This window comes from Mirounga leonina, unplaced genomic scaffold (assembly GCF_011800145.1).
Source record: "Mirounga leonina isolate KUSES-001 unplaced genomic scaffold, KU_Mleo_1.0 Mir_53, whole genome shotgun sequence".
In the NCBI taxonomy this organism is placed as follows: domain Eukaryota; kingdom Metazoa; phylum Chordata; class Mammalia; order Carnivora; family Phocidae; genus Mirounga; species Mirounga leonina.
The window spans coordinates 82595889-82608373 of record NW_023270807.1 but is presented as its reverse complement, the minus strand read 5'-3'; the positions used below and the strand labels follow the sequence as shown (position 1 = coordinate 82608373).

The following is a 12485-nucleotide window of genomic DNA, read 5'->3' as shown; positions in this document are numbered from 1 at the left end:
CAGAAGCTGTTTTGCAAAGATACTTGAGGTTATGACTAAGGAGGCAGAAGAGAGAAAAATAGTAAATACTACTTTTAGTCTGTATGGTCCTTTCCCATCTCATTTAACTAAATTCTCGCCATAAGTACACAGATGTAACAGGAGCAAACAGCCTTGCATTTCAGGACCTGTATAGAAGCAGGTGAACTCTTTAGATGTGTTTGGAGCAGAACACATCGTAAATGCTCTGGTTTAGTCAAGCTGGTTTATCTCCCCGTCGTCCTTTTTCTCTCTTTGTCTTTCTATGTGGGTGTAGTAGTCTGATAATGGCTGCTCAAGATTTAAGGTCCTAATTCTCAGAATATGTAAATGTTACCTATTTGGAAAAGGAGTTTTTGAAGATGCAATTAACTTAAGGATTTTGAGATGGAAGGATACCCCGGATTATCCAGTTGGGCCCCAAATGCAATCACCATCATCCTTGGAAAAGACAGAGGGCGACTTCACAGACACACCCAGATGTCATGTGAAAATGCCAGGCTGAAGTTGAAGTCAACGTGGTGAGAGCCAAGAGCAAGGGAATGCTGCTACCAGCAGATGCACAGGGAGAAGGCAAGGAGTGGATCTGGAGGCAGGATAGCTTCACTGTCACCTTGGGGCCAGTGATCCTGAACTTGAATGTCTAGCTTCTAGAATTATGAGAGGATAAATTTTAAGCCACCAGGTTTGTAGTAACTGGCAACTACATGTAACTAATACAGTCAGGAGAAGAAAAGTGAGATGGAAAGCAACTGGGTCAGGAGGACTATACCATTAAATTTTGTTTTCAGAAAGAATCTCCTTTTATTGTGTACATTCTACACTTTTAATGCAAGCCTAGTCTAGTTTCTTTTAATTCCGATCATCCTATTAACTTTTCAGAAGCAACACTCTAATTGTGTCATGCATGCTTGTCTGTATTCCTAACGTGACTATACATTTGGGATCCTGTTTGGCTTGTTCACAATGGCATCTACATTGCATGTGCATACTAGGTTCTTAGTAAGTACTTTACAAAGGAGTACACGCTTAAGTATGGCTCTCTCTCTAATCAGGGCTCCAGTCTGCTTTTCCAGCTATATTTCTCACTATTCCTTTTTATGTTTTTGCCAGGAAAAAAAAAATCAAGTTGGTAAGATACAAATAATGACTTATAACTACAGCTTCCCTTATGAATAATAGCTGTCCAGATGACAGATGGCACTAGAATAGACTGATTATATAATATTAATTGGAACATTTTGTTACATCTTTAGGAGAAAGGCAAATTAGGACAAATCAAATGTATAGTAAAGATTTATTTAAAAATGTACTTTATATCAGTGAGACAAACTGAGGGTTGCTGGAGTGGTAGGGGTGGGAGGGATGGGGCGGCTGGGTGATAGACATTGGGGAAGGTATGTGCTATGGTGAGCGCTGTGAATTGTGTAAGACTGATGAATCACAGACCCGTACCTCTGAAACAAATAATGCATTATATGTTTAAAAAAAAAAAAGATAGTAGGAAGGGAAAAATGAAGGGGGAGAAATTGGAGGGGGAGATGAACCATGAGAGACTGTGGACTCTGAGAAACAAACGGAGGGTTCTAGAAGGGAGGGGGTGGGGGGATGGGTTAGCCTGGTGATGGGTATTAAAGAGGGCACGTATTGCATGGAGCACTGGGTGTTATACGCAAACAATGAATCATGGAACACTACATCAAAAAAAAAATTTAAAAACGTACTTTAAAGTGTGTTTTTAGGATCAATATAGATAAAATCCAAATGTATTCTAATACTCAGAATAATGTCAGTGAGGTACTGTTCTTTCAAAGATAGGACGGTTTTGAACTAGAACTTTTTAAAACATTTTAAAACAAGCACTGAAACAAAAGGACTTTATAGTAAAATGATTGTAGTAAGCTCAAATGAAGAATTCACTTGGTGAATTCTGAAACAGTTCCTGGCCTCTGAAAGTAGTTTTCTGCTTGGGAATTGCTGAATTTTGTACTCAGGACAGTATCCTCTCTAAGACAATCTAGTGAACAAGCTGATTGATTCCATGTCCCCAACTTTTCTTGTGAAAACTGTAAGCACTTAGAAATGTGTATTTATGTGTACACATAAATCTTACATCTGGATTCATAGGTTTAATTTAAAGAAGTTTAAAATTCCAAAACTCAAGCCATACTCCGGACTAATTCTTGGACAGGCCAATGGCATCAGTATTGATTGATTGATTGATTGATTGATTGATTGAAGCTCCCGGCACTATTTCAATGTGCAGACAAGTTTGGAAACCACTGGACTATACCACTGTCACACTGAAGATAATTATGGTCTAACATGCAATCCATATTAAAGTTCCCACAGCGTTTCCATAGGTCCCTTTTATAGCTGTTTTGTTTTCTAAACCTCAGTGTATTTGATACACAAGACAGGGATTTTTTGTCTGTCCTGTTCACTGTTGTATCTGCAGTGCCTAGAAGAGGGACTAGTGCAGAGCGGGTGATCAAGAAACATTTGTAGGTTGCAGGAGCGTCATCAGTGACTCCTGCATTTTGCTGGGCATCTGTTGAGCGTGTGGGATGTGTGTGAGCAACATCTTTACTTATGCCATTTTTCTTGAGCACAAATGTGTCACCCTGGACTTAGAAAAAAGATTAATGGAGAACTGCAGCTTTTTTAGCCAGTGATACGTTTAGGTTCAAATACATGCCCAGAGAAGTAAGGTGGAATTTGATTTCGTGCTTTGTGTAAAAATTGCTTGGAGAGATGGGAAAGGGCCCACCTATATGGATCCCTGGGGCTCAGTGGGGCACAGTTTGATTCCACCCTCCCCCACCCTTGGGAATGCTGTTCCTCCCCCATGGGGAGCCTGGTGTTCTTGTATGCACAGATTGCCTTTTCGTTTTCTTATATCCATAGGTGTAATTACACTTTGTGGAAATGTGAAGCATAATTGGTAAACAAAATATGGATAGTACTCATACACAAGTTTTTTTTGTTTTTATTTATTTCAGAGAGAGTACAAGTATGAGTGGGAGTGGGGGGGGGGCAGAGGGAGAAGCAGACTCCCCGCTGAGCAGAGAGCTCCATGTGGGGCTCAATCCCAGAGACCTGGGATCATGACCTGAGCCGAAGGCAGACATTTAACCGGCTGAGCCACCCAGGCGCCCCTCATAGAAAAGTTTTATGTTTTACTTTTAAGTTACTGCTATCTTGTATTCCCTTTACTCTTCACACATTAAAATTACTCCTAGCTTTGATGGAGTTTTGGGGTTTTGGAGCAAAGGTTTTTGCAAGGACAAGGAAAATACAGTCCTAGGAAGAAGCAACTCCTGAATGGCATTGGGAAGAGACAAGAAGATGGGGAATGTGTGTCCAGGGAAAGAGCCAGGGAGCCTTTCTCTTTTATTAGTGACAAGATTCTGAACAGTGTTTTCACCATTACTGTTTTTGGTCTGTCAATGAATATTCTCCAAGCATTCAACATTCAATTTTAGGACGGCTCTGGGAGTTTGACGAATAGCACATGTACCTCTAATCTAATGAAGAGGTAGGCTCTAAATGCTTTAAAACAGTGCCTTATTTCTTTTAAAGCCAGAATTTTTAAGTTCTTATGTTTAGTGAAAGTAACAGTTCACCAAACTGGCTAATACTAGCTACTCATAATTCTAAGTGAGTATGATTTTTATGAACAAAGAAAGGTGGTGAATATATCAGCTAGCGAAAGTAAGTTTGACCTTTGGCACTAGGACCCTGGCAATCTCTTAATTTAAGTTTCAGATCTGGCCTTGTGATTTACTTATCTAGGTTCAGAGATATAAAAATTTAATGGTATTATTGCCCCTGAATGTTCTAGTTTCCTTTCTTTTTTTTTTTTTAAAGTAGGCTCCATGCCCAGTATGGAGCCCAACACGGGGCCCAAACTCACGACCCTGAGATCAAGACCTGAGCTGAGTTCAAGAGTTGGTTGCTCAACCGACTGAGCCACCCAGGCACCCCCCCTTTTTAATTAAAAAATATACAAGCAGTTCTTCATCTGTTTTCAGATATATCACTGCTTCTTAAATAATTTTCAAGGATAATACTTTATGTTGTAATCCTGGGGACTTCAGATGTCATTTGGTAACTCTTTTATACATGAGCAGACAGAGGTTGGGAGAGCTAAAATGGCTATTGGAGGTAATCCACAGCCAGCTGGTAATGGAACCAAGAACAGAACCTACAATCGCTGATGAATGTTTAATGGCTGGTCAAGGTTACTCACACACAGCTGGTAATGGAAGGAACAGAACCTGGAATCCCTGATGAATGTTGTTAAGTGAAGTGCCTGCTGCATGTCTTTTATTTTTCAGGCATTTTAAAGAGTATTACTGCAACAAGGGCGCCTGGGTGGCTCATTTGGTTAAATGTCTGATTTCGGCTCAGGTCATGATCTCAGGGTCCTGGGATCGAGCCCTGTGTCAGGTTCCCTGTTCAGCAGGGAGTCTGCCCTTGCACCTGCTCTTTCTCTCTCTCTCTCAAATAAGTAAATAAAATCTTTTTAAAAAAGTATTAGTGGGGCGCCTAGGTGGCTCAGTCGTTAAGCGTCTGCCTTCGGCTCAGGTCATGATCCCAGGGTCCTGGGATCGAGGCCCACATTGGGCTTCTTGCTCAACTGGAAGCCTGCTTCTCCCTCTCCCACTCCTCCTGCTTGTGTTCCCTCTCTCACTGTCTCTCTCTCTCTCTCCATCAAAATAAATAAATAAAATGTTTAAAAAAACTTTTGAAAGTATTACTGGTATTACTGCAACAATCTAATACTGAAATTCTACAAAGTGTAGTACTTATGTTGAACTCCAAAGATGAGTAGAGTGTTTTTATTCCATCTTCATAAAAGATTATAAAGGAATGTTTTTAGCATGAACTCTGACTTGGGAGATGCTAAGGGCATGATGAGGAGGTTCATGGCATGCACACCATTTTTAAATTTTATTTTATTTTATTTATTTTTTATTTTTATTTTTTTAAAAGATTTTATTTATTTATTTGACAGACGGAGATAGCGAGAGCAGGAACACAAGCAGCGGGAGTGGGAGAGGGAGAAGCAGGCTTCCCGGTGAGCAGGGAGCCCGATGTGGGACTCGATCCCAGGACCCTGGGATCATGACCTGAGCCGAAGGCAGATGCTTAACGACTGAGCCACCCAGGCACCCCCCATTTTTTTTTTTTTTAGAGAGTCAGTGGTTGATTTGGGATAGTTTGGTGGTTTCATACATTTGTGAAGATTCAAGGACTACCTTAAGCTGTATTTAATGGATGACCCCATGATGTAGGTTCTAGTGGTGGTATTTGACCTGTTGGCCCCTCTGCAGCTCATGGGGGTGGGGGGTCATTTAACCCTTACGGGTGGTCAGAAAGCAAAACTAACAGTACTTACCACTTTCATATGTAAGCAAACATTGACTACACTTGCCAGAGCTGTATTACTTTCCCGTCTGCCACAGGAACACTGACCAACTGTGTCAGATGTGAGGAAGCTTGGCCTAATCTGCTCTCCCCATTCTCTCCCACATTTCTCACCATTCAACAACCCCCTCTGGAGTACAGCCAGGAGAGAATCAGAGCCTCACGCTTGATATACCACATCAAGTGCCTGACCTGAGTGATACCAGCCAGGGTTTTTGGGTGGATCTGTTTTATACTTGTAGCAGAAATGAGAGTTGCCATTTAAAATGGTCTCTGGTGGGACACCTGGATGATTCAGTCGGTTAAGCGTTGTCTACTCTTGATTTCAGCTCAGGTCATGATAGCAGGGTTATGAGATCGAACCCCGTGTTGGGCTCCGTGCTGGGTGTGGCGCCTGCTTAAGATTTTCTCTCTCTCGCCCTCTGCCCCTCCCCTCCCCCACTTGCTTGTGCATGCGAGTGCTCTCTCTCTTAAAAAAAAAAAAACTCTGGCCCCTTACTGGTCAGTCCTTAGATGGGATCCCATTGTTCCTTCAGTGGTGGGCAAGTACAAGCAGAGTGGGTGGAACAGGATGGTGTGGGTAGCTGTTGGTTGAACTTGGAGTGAGAGTTGGTCTGGCATTGAGAGCTGTTTGATTGGCAGTACAGGTAGTCCTCGGGACGTAGGGAGGGGGATTGATTCTAGGTATCATGCAAGGGACAAGAGGTGTGGAAAAAACAAGTCTCCGTCTCTCATTCCTTCTGAAATACTTTCTCATATCTCTTAGGGCGGGGAACCAAGGCTGCTTCCTTGGTTATAGATCCATTTATTCAAAGTAAGGCAAAGAGCAGTAGGCGGCTGTGCTATGAGAGATGCTCCTGAGAGAAATGCCCGTCTTTTTAGATGTCTGGGGTGTATACTCACATGGATTTTTACAGATTACGACACTAGGTAGTGGAATGCTAAAGCTGCTCCACCATCCACACTCATTGTAGATGTGGACACTGAGTTCCAGGGATAGGTAGCTGGCGAGTGTCAGACTGAACTAACCTTCATGTTGCTACTCAGCCTCCTTAATTTGACGTCGGCAGGTGAAGGGGTTCGCCACCTGAGTGAGTGGAAGGTGCACTGCCAGACCCAGATCTCCTACTTAGGGTATAACCTTGTCCAGTTACTTAACAACTTTGTCCCTCTGTTTCTCAACTGGCAAATCCAAAGAGTAAGGTTGTTGTGAGGAGGAAAATGCAAAAACACCCATGCAAATGCTGAACCGAGTTCCCGGCTGACGGCTAGAGCTCAGTAAGGGCAAGCTACTGGCATCGTTGTTATGGTTATTCCCTTTTGGCTATTTTGCTCTTTTCCTAGCGATTTTGTCAATATTTAAAAAATGAAAAGTAGAAATGACACCTTATGAAAATGAAACTTAGGAATTATTTATAGATTCAGTTAGCCACATTTAACATGAGATAATGTGCTGAGTTGTATGTAAAAGAGAGTCGTAGTTTAGCTCTCATAGAAAGGCCAACTCTGTGTGTGTGTGTGTGTGTGTGTGTGTTTAAGAAAAATCCATGTTCTTCGTTGAGGCATGTAACAGAAAAATGTTGATTTTTTTTTTTTGGTAACTTCCTAGAACCATAGGGTTTTGAAACTTAAATAAATAGTATGTTCACATTCGCTACTCCCTTGATTTATAAGGAAGGAAGTAGGCCAGAGAGGTAAGTGACATATTCATAATAGAGCTAGGCAGGCAGCTTGTGGCCTCACTCCTTTGTGTCATAGACATGTGTTAAGGATTTTCATGAGTATCACCTGCTTAGCTCATCTGACACGAATTTGCTTCAATATCGGATGGTTGTAATGAGAATTTCACTGAACACTTCTCATGCAGATAAAAATAGCTAATTGAAATTTTTAGACAGTTTATAAAATACTTCAGTAAGGTGTGTTTCCTTAATGATGGAGAGATGAAAAGCTTGAAGCAGAGTTGGGAAGAAGCTAAAAACAGATCAGTGATTAAAAACCTCTTTCAAAGAGAGGAGTGAATGTGTGTGTGTGTGTGTGTGAATTACTCTGTGGGTCTAGAGATTAACAAAATGAAATTTGAGCCAGTATCTTTGAAGCCTTTTCCTATTTTGTCATTCAGTTGAGTGGCTTTGGGAGACCATCACTTTCCCTTTCCACATTTTGACTGTGTTTAAAATAGAGCATAAAATAACTTCGAAGGATAGAAGTCCTTCAAAGGATCGAAACATCAGGTTTTTAAGGCTGACGAAGTGCACTCAGTACAGTAATACTTTACCTGCATGTCTAAATGAGTTGCCATTCTGGGCTTTGGCTGTGGTTTTCTTCAGATATCATTAAAATCAACAGGTGGCACATTAATTTTAAAAAGGCAAATAGTGAAAAGTTTTTTAAAAGGATGGAAATAATCCAGTCATTCAGGCATTTATCACCTTAATGACTGAGGGGTGAGAAATTGCAAGGAGACAGCTATCCTGAGCTGAAAGTGTGTGAATCGTTGCTGACTAATTAACAGTGGTTAATTAGGCATGCAAGCCACACTGCAGAACTTTAAAAAATGATTTCAGATTAAATATTGTGATTTTCTCTACTTCATCCTTCCTATATAGTTATAAAATAGAGGAAAAGCAAATGTAAAGTAAACCTGGTGTGAAACCAAAATGTAACAAAACAAAACAAAAAAAGCTTCATTTGTGATATTCATTTGGTTGCTCCATTTAAGATTGTTTGGCATGGCTATATTATCCTCGAAAGCAAACTGGAGGTGGTTTTTGACTTAAAAAAAAAAAAACTGAAATGAACAAGGGAAATAGGAACTGGATATTTGCATTCAGTTTCCATTTAGTATGAAAACATGTAACAAATAAAAACATTTCCATTTTAAGTACCGAATGAATGGCAGTATGAAGCAAAGAATTAAATTTATCCAAAAGCATGTTTTTAAACAAAAAAAAGGTATTTTTTGGGGGGGGTGGGGGGGGAAGGCTTGCAAATGTTACTCATTGGCCTATTTGAAAGAGATGGGCAGGAAGGCAGAGAATGGAGCGGCAGCCTGTCTGAAAACCACCAGTTGTATGATTGGAGACTGTTTCCTCACCTCCCTGGATCCCGGTTCCTTCATCTGAAAAATAAAATGATTTGACTAGGTCATCTAAAGATGGCTTTCATCTCTGCAAATAATCTGTCATTATTAATAACTGGAGAATTCTGAGATCAGTATGGGCCGAGAGCTTGAAAGCTTCCTTGAGGATATTAACAGGGACCAGATTTTGAAGGAAATCTAAAACTTGTTTTTCAGCAAGAGGGCATTTCTCTTGGACATAGAGCATGAACAGAGACACTGGGAGGCGGTATCCTCGCAATTTATTGCCTGACAAGCAGTAGTCATTGACTCTATAGGGGGATTAGATCAGGGATTACCTCAGCAGATTTGGGGCAGCCACTGAAAGAAATTTCCAAGCCCTCGGAAAGAAAGCGCTACTTTGAATAGAGGTCTATGGAAGTTGACGAATATGAAGGATTGCAGGTCTGCTTAGGTGCGAACTTTAACATACTTCCCATTTTTATGAAATAAGGACTAAGGAAAAAGTCGGCAGGGGGACATTAACGGAAGACTGCAGATACATCTGCCGGCCTGGGCAGAGGGAGCCTTGTGCAATGCGTTCTCCTGGGTGCTGAGAGGGAGGTGGGGGAGGAAAGGAACTGACAGAATGAGCTGGCTGAGAGCTGGGAGGTCCCAAAGACTGTCAGGAGGTGGCTCTGCTTCAAGATGGGGAACACTGAATTAGAAATCTTTGTGATTTGAATTAATAAGGCTCAGGCTGTGACCACATGAATGAGATTTGCTGTGCAATGGGGACAAGTCAGCACACACAATTCGGGGGAGAATGCGTGAGGTGTGGGGGCAGAGTGACACAGTTGTTTAAAAGCTAAGGCTGATGATTGCAGAATGCGGGGTGAAAAATCTGAGCCAGGAGCAGGGGAAAGAGGGGAGGGGAGGGGAAGAAGTGCGAGTGTGTTGGTTGTGAGACTTGTTCCTAAAACCGGCTGTGTCATTGTGAGTAACCTGCTGTGAGTGTAATCACTTAACCTCACAGGGCCTCTGTGTTCTCAGGCGAAAATGAGGGTGAACAGAGTTGAACTGTGTCTGTACTTCTCAGTGGGGGCAGTATTGACCTCTGAAGGGCATTTGGGAAATTGGTGGGGCTGTTTTATGCCATCTTATTGTTTGCAGGGCAGGCTGCCGTTGTGATAGATATCCTGCAGTTTCAGGACAGTCCTGCCAAACAGAGAATTGCCTGGCGGCCTTCATGCCTTTAGAATGACCCAGTTGGCATTCCTGAAGAATGTCCTAGAAAAACGTTTCATTTCTGCTTATCTTTTTTTTTTTAAGATTTTATTTATTCATTTGAGAGAGAGAGCTTGCGCGAGAGTGGGGGGGGAGGGGCAGAGGGAGAGGGTCAAGCAGACTCTGCACTGAGCACGGAGCCCCACGCGCGGCTCAGTCTCACAACCCTGAGATCATGACCTGAGCCAAAATCAAGAGTCGGACGCTTAACTGACTGAGCCACCAGGGTGCCCCTCATTTCTGCTTAACTCAAGTGTTTAATTCCATGTACCACTGATCCCTTTGATCTCTTAGTTTCTATTTTTAAAAAAAATTTATTTATTTATTTATTTGACAGAGAGAGAGAGAGAGACGTCAAGAGAGGGAACACAAGCAAGAAGGGGAGTGTGAGAGGGAGAAGCAGGCTTCCCGCGGAGCAGGGAGCCCGATGCGGGGCTTGATCCCAGGACCCTGGGACCATGACCTGAGCCGAAGGCAGATGCTTAATGACTGAGCCACCCAGGCACTCTATTTTTTTTAAGAGGAATTTTTTCTGATCTTGTTTCTTTCCCCAAATCTAAACTCACTCATTATAAGTAGATCTAAGCAGTTGACTACTTCCTTATGTCTTTTAGTATCCAGACATCCACTTACTGAAATACATCATGTTTTAAATTTCTTTATTTTTCCTTAACCTTATGATAAAAGGGCATATGCACATATGCATATATCTTATTAAAATTATGTAGAGCTAAATGATCAGATTTTCACTTTAGTACGGTGAAGGCAGAGATGATAAACGATGTATTCTCTTAAGAGCAAGTCTGTTAAGGTTGAGAACCACTTAACCAGAGAGGTTTCAAGGTTCCCAATTTCTGACTTCGGTAAATAACTGGCTCTGTGAATGTTATGATTTGAAGAGGTAGGTTTTCTATACTGGGAAATGTTGAAAACTGACAGCATCAGGATGAGAACTGAGTGGAAAGCAGATACTCCTTGTGAATCCAGGAAGTCCTGCAGAGGTTGTGATCTATCTGGAGGGGAAGTACATGATGGGCCCTTGGGGAGAGAGTGTTTCCTGCTGATGTAAGTAGATGGGGTGAGGGGGAGAAGAGTGTGTTGGTTTGGCAGCCCATGGAGGAGGGGAGCAGAGGGGGGGAGGGCATTAAAAAATAGGAGTTACGACTTCACACTCATTTTTTAAGCTTCATCTGGATGATTCTCCTTTTGATATGAAGTGGGTGGTGTAAGAAGTTTTTCAAATAATTTAGCTACCTTCCAGTGTGTATCCCTTTCTTCTGGAAGTTTACTTTTTTACATTATGACATGGTACCATCACTCATCATTACCGTCAAGGTCCTCTACCGGAATGCAGGAAGAAAGTTACCCGTGGTATGCAATCTTCCTTTCTGTTTCAATAAGCCCACTATTGCCACTTGAGTTTTAAATGGGAGAATTTCTCTGTCTTCTGCTTGTAAGCTTGAATAGTATATGAAAGAATACCTAAAATAGTAGAACTAAAAGCAACTATAGATACCTGCCATAAGAAAAAGTATAAATGTCAAAATAATGCAGTGCATTATTTATTTATTTAAAATGCAGTGTGGGATTTTTCTTAGGTTTATTTCCGTTTCTTTAAATTTATTTTTATTTTTAAAAATAATTTATTTATTTGACAGAGACAGACAGCGAGAGAGGGAACACAAGCAGGGGGAGTGGGAGAGGGAAAAGCAGGCTTCCCGCAGGGCAGAGAGCCCGATGCAGGGCTCGATCCCAGGACCCTGGGATCGACCTGAGCCGAAGGCAGATGTTTAACGACTGAGCCACCCAGGCGCCCCTTTAAATTTATTTATTTATTTATTTATTTATTTATTTATTTAAAGATTTTATTTATTCATTAGTCAGAGAGAGCAGAAGCAGGGGGAGCAGGAGAGGGCGAGAGAGAAGCAGGCTCCCCACTGAGCAAGGAGCCCGATGTGGGACTCGATCCCAGGACCCTGGGATCATGACCTGAGCCGAAGGTAGACGCTTAACCGACTGAGCCACCCAGGTGTCCCTAAATTTATTTATTTTTAAAAGATTTTATTCAAGAGAGAATGTGAGCACGGGGAAGGGCAGAAGGAGAGGGAGAAAGAAAATCTCAAGCAGATGGCACTGAGCGCAGAGCTCGATGTGGGGCTTGATCCAGTGACCCTGAGATCATGACCCGAGCCTAAAATAAGAGTCAGTGCTTAACCGACTGCATCACCCAGGCACCCTTTGGGTCTCTATTGTGTAGTATTTGGCCCTTTGCATATATTATTGCCAGGCTTCATAAACCATGCAAGGTAGATATTTGTATTTAATTTTACAAATAAGGAAAGGGATGCTCCAAGGCGTTAGACAGTTTGCCCAAGGCTCTCTATGCAGCTGGTGATAGGGTTGTTGGACTCAAGCCTGCACTTGTCTCCGTAACACTGGACTCTCTTGGGACAGGACTCCCATCAGAATCTGGGATTGTATCATATACTCGCTTTGGACTTCAGGGAAAGTAGGGAGAATGTGAGACAGGATGGGGAGTGTGCAGACAAGGTGCTTGGGGGAAGGAAAGGTACCTGAGTCAGATGGGCTTGGCAAGTGCTCTTGGACAGAGTAGGGTCTTTGAAGAGAGAGGTAGGTTGAGTCCAGAGTCGGGGGAGAAGCTGGGGCAGAGCTCCCAGGGTCCCAG

At 42.2% G+C, this 12485-nt stretch overlaps 1 protein-coding gene across 4 annotated transcripts in view; it reads left to right on the top strand.

Annotated features, from left to right (window-relative positions):
* The window catches only part of ARHGAP18 (Rho GTPase activating protein 18), a 123985-nt gene that overhangs the window by 28658 nt on the left and 82842 nt on the right, over window positions 1-12485 (top strand). The gene's annotated exons all lie outside the window — the stretch shown is intronic.